The 3,956-nt window shown below is 39.6% G+C and overlaps 1 pseudogene; it reads right to left on the bottom strand.

Annotated features, from left to right (window-relative positions):
• Positions 1-1,682: 1,682 nt before the first annotated feature.
• On the bottom strand, positions 1,683-1,800 carry LOC124790604 (annotated as a pseudogene).
• Between the last annotated feature and the right edge of the window lie 2,156 nt (positions 1,801-3,956).

Genomic DNA, 3,956 nt, shown 5'->3' with positions numbered 1-3,956 from the left:
ATTTTATCATGATGGGAATACATAACAAAAGTTTCCTTTTCCTTTTTTTTTAATGTGAGTATTTCTACTTAAAACGTGCTATTTCCGGTGTACGTAATCTGTATCTCATAATATTATATATATTTTCTGACTGTTTCAGTAATATCTGTGTAAGTCGAAAGTCACTTTATCTGAGGTTGCGACGCTCGAATATCACATTCCGACGGCCTTAATAGTACTGCTAGTCCGGCGCTTGAGTGTGACTCCAATTGCTCGAAGAGTTTAAATCACAGCTCCGGTTATGCTCGGTATTTGGATTGGCCCGCGATCTAGCGACCTTTGTTGGTTCATTCTTCACGAAGTGTCTTAGTGTATTTAATGTACTACGGATAGTAATAATAAAAAGTAGCTTTCAAACGTGGACTGCAATATAATCCAGACCGCATAACATACGGAACAGCAGTTAATAAAGTAATAAAAGATCACAGTATCGAATCAGTCCAATTCCCTATCTTTCGCGTGTCCGACGATTTAGTGGTGTCTGTGTTATCTCCGCGGCGCATTTTTCTGCAATGATTTATTCTCGCCATGACAACGGCAGCCAGTTTCAAACTATATATTATTTCGTCCACTTAGCATTTAATTATTGATTAATTTTCTTCCTTGTTTATCTGAATGTTGCCATCTTATTTTGAAGCTGACTGAAAGCTGGTAAAGTTATTACCAGTTACTGTAACTTACGAACCAGTATATAAAAGCTCATTCACAACCAACATGGGAAATTATTACAGTCTCTGTTAATCACATAAATTATTGTACTTGTTTCCGAGTCAAGCAACATTTTGTGAAGACAGCATTTCGCCTTTGACTGTTATTTTTCCTTAAAATTCAGCATAAATATCCATTTATCCATTACTGCAAGTTCGTTTGAGAGCAGTTTGTTCGGAATTTCATACTATTACCCGATGTGTTACACGAATTTGTCACATTTTAAGCAGAGGTGCCGCTTATTCTCGTAGCTAGTTCGCAGTTTTTTACATTTCGCTTGCCGCCGCACTATGAGCGTCACACGTCACATGATGTTCAGGCAGGTTTGATAGCGTATCGAGTGCAGTGACGTAATGTGAAACCTCGAGGCTGTTCCAATCCAAATATCGTTTGTCCAGCCTTATTAAGAAGTCGAAAGCCATTTCGTTAGCAAATTGACAATAGTCTATTTTATAGAATACCACGAAAGTGTTTCCTATTTGTGAGAACAAAAGCTAAGTCTCGTATCATTCATTTACATGCGCAGAATGCCTTACAAGTACTGATGCCGACGCAAAATTCAGTTAATCAGGCAAATTTCTGGTTTCTGCAAAAGTATCACTTGATAATTTCAAATATGTTTTCATATTGTTATAAACGATCGATTTATCGGTGTCCACAAGATTAGCTTCAACAGATTTGCTTAACCCTGATTTTTTTCTGGAGGAAGGGAAATTTTGATTTGTGTGGTAATGCACTCCGTCATCAGGTCAGATGTGGCACACCGGGACCATCCGACCGCCGCGTCATCCTCAGATGAGGATGCGGATAGGAGGGGCGTGTGGTCAGCACACCGCTCTACTGGTCGTTATGAGGGTTTTCTTTGACCGGAGCCGCTACTATTCGGTCGAATACCTCCTCAATTGGCATCACGAGGCTGAGTGGCCCCCGAAAAATGGCAACAGCGCATGGCGTCCCGGATGGTCACCCATCCAAGTGCCGGCCACGCCCGACAGCGCTTAACTTCGATGATCCGACGGGAACCGGTGTATCTACCGTGGAATGGCCGTTGCCGGTAATGCTCGTAGGTGATTTTTAAATGATCTGAGGTGCAAGATTTATACAAAAATATGTACCCATTTTCAAAACGTGCTTTTTACGGTACACTTGGCTTCATTTTATGTACTAAAGTAACTATGTACGAAATATTCTGTATTGTAATAAATAGAAAAATGACCATTCAATAATTACCATGCAGAATAACAATAGCAATATTCAATGGCATGGCACAGTGTAATATAGCCAACCAACCACATCCATGTATTCTGGTGGTCACGAGCTGCTATGCACCATCACGATATGCTGCGCACTGCCACATTAACTTGCCGATATTTTCATAATGTTGCCCAACAATTGGCAGTACTTGCGCATGATGAAAAGGTTGAATATTCACAAATGTGTACGTCTGGTTTCCATTGGGAACCGTGAAATTTAATGGACACAATTGTATCTACAGGACCTGAAAAGGTTAATTTACCTGACCGTCGGTGTTAACACCTGTGGTAGCTTTGTAGCCAGGAACAATCAAATAATTATTACAAACTCTGTGAAGAAATTATATGTTCTATTTATGGTGAAAACCTCCAATAGTGCTTTTAAGGAAGGGACATATCTGTTTTGAGATGTCGATGATTTGGAGACAATGTCGAAACCACCGAGACGATTATTACTTTTGTTCGTCTGATTTATATTGCTTCAGTCCTAAAAATACCAAATTGATTTTTTATATCTTAGTACCTGACATACTAAATTATTTTAAAATCTCTGGAAACAGTGTTTTGGGTACTGATAAGGACTTACAAGGTGTTGGACACAACAATGAGCCCATGACAGGCTGAACCGAATGACTTAGTCAGAGACTTGTGTACGGCTGTTGTATTGTGAATAAAATTATTTCGTTATTGCCAGACTGGAATGATGGAGGAGCGGTGCAAGATTGCAGCCAGTCACATTCGACAATGCTCTGCATGTCAACAGTCCATACAGAGAGGACGTGGTGATCGACAAAGAATTACGTTTGTTTAGCAACAGGTTCCTATTTCTTGACTCCCCGAAACGTCACTCATATAATGATTTTAATCAAAATATATGCATTAGGTTGAAGGCAAAGAAATTGTGGACTCCAGGAACATTTTATCGTGGTACAAAAGCAGAGAGAAAGCGTTCATTCGCTATTTTTCTACAGCATATGACCTTTACATTTGCGACGTTCCTGGAATGTTGGAGAAATTTAACACTAGGTACGATATAAAAGAGTGAAAGAGTGACGCATACTTGTTGCCATTATGGAGAATGTACTGCTTTCGGCTTTGATCCACCTTTTTATCGAGTCAATGGACTCGATAAAAAGGTGGATCAAAGCCGAAAGCAGTACATTCTCCATAATGGCAACAAGTATGCGTCACTACTTGTAAGGCATACTGTGCATATAAATAAATGATACAAGAACTTAGCTTTTGTTCTCACAAAACAAAAAACGCTGTAGTGGATCGATCGTATGTGGTGATTCTCATGGTTGTTAGACAACAGGGAAGTTGAAACTTCCTGGCAGATTAAAACTGTGTGCCGGACCGAGACTCGAACTCGGGACCTTTGCCTTTCGCGGGCAAGTGCTCTGTCAGAGCACTTGCCCGGGATAGGCAAAGGTCCTGAGTTCTAGTGTCGGGTCGGCACACAGTTTTAATCGGCCAGGAAGTTTCATATCAGCGCACGCTCCGCTGTAGAGTGAAAATTTCATTCTAGAAACAGGGAAGTTACGTATGTCCCAGCTTTCATGCGGAAGTGACTGCCTTGATAATGGACACCACGAAATCGTAAGGAAATGGCTTTCCAGAAAAACCTGTAAACTAGAAGCCAAAGCATAGTTCTCAAAAGTTTTGTAGATATGAAGAACGTACTTCTGCATCAATCTTCCTTTAAGCTGGGATTGGTTACACACATTATGGAGGATTTGCCAAAGATAGCGAAAAATATTGTAATTATCAAAAACTAAAAGAGGGTATTTTTAATAGTTCAATCATTAGAAAACTTATTAGGTATCAAATATCTGTAACAAATGGAGAAACAGTTCTGAAGAAGATATGGATAGCTTTCGAAGAAGTTATACAGATATTTGTTGAAAACTGTAAAGATCCTATCTTTGAGTGGGAAACAAGTTAACTTTTAAAAAG

The sequence above is a fragment of the Schistocerca piceifrons genome, chromosome 3 (genome assembly GCF_021461385.2).
Source record: "Schistocerca piceifrons isolate TAMUIC-IGC-003096 chromosome 3, iqSchPice1.1, whole genome shotgun sequence".
NCBI lineage: Eukaryota > Metazoa > Arthropoda > Insecta > Orthoptera > Acrididae > Schistocerca > Schistocerca piceifrons.
Note: the sequence above shows the minus strand (reverse complement) of the source record. Positions and strands in the feature narration are given on the sequence as shown.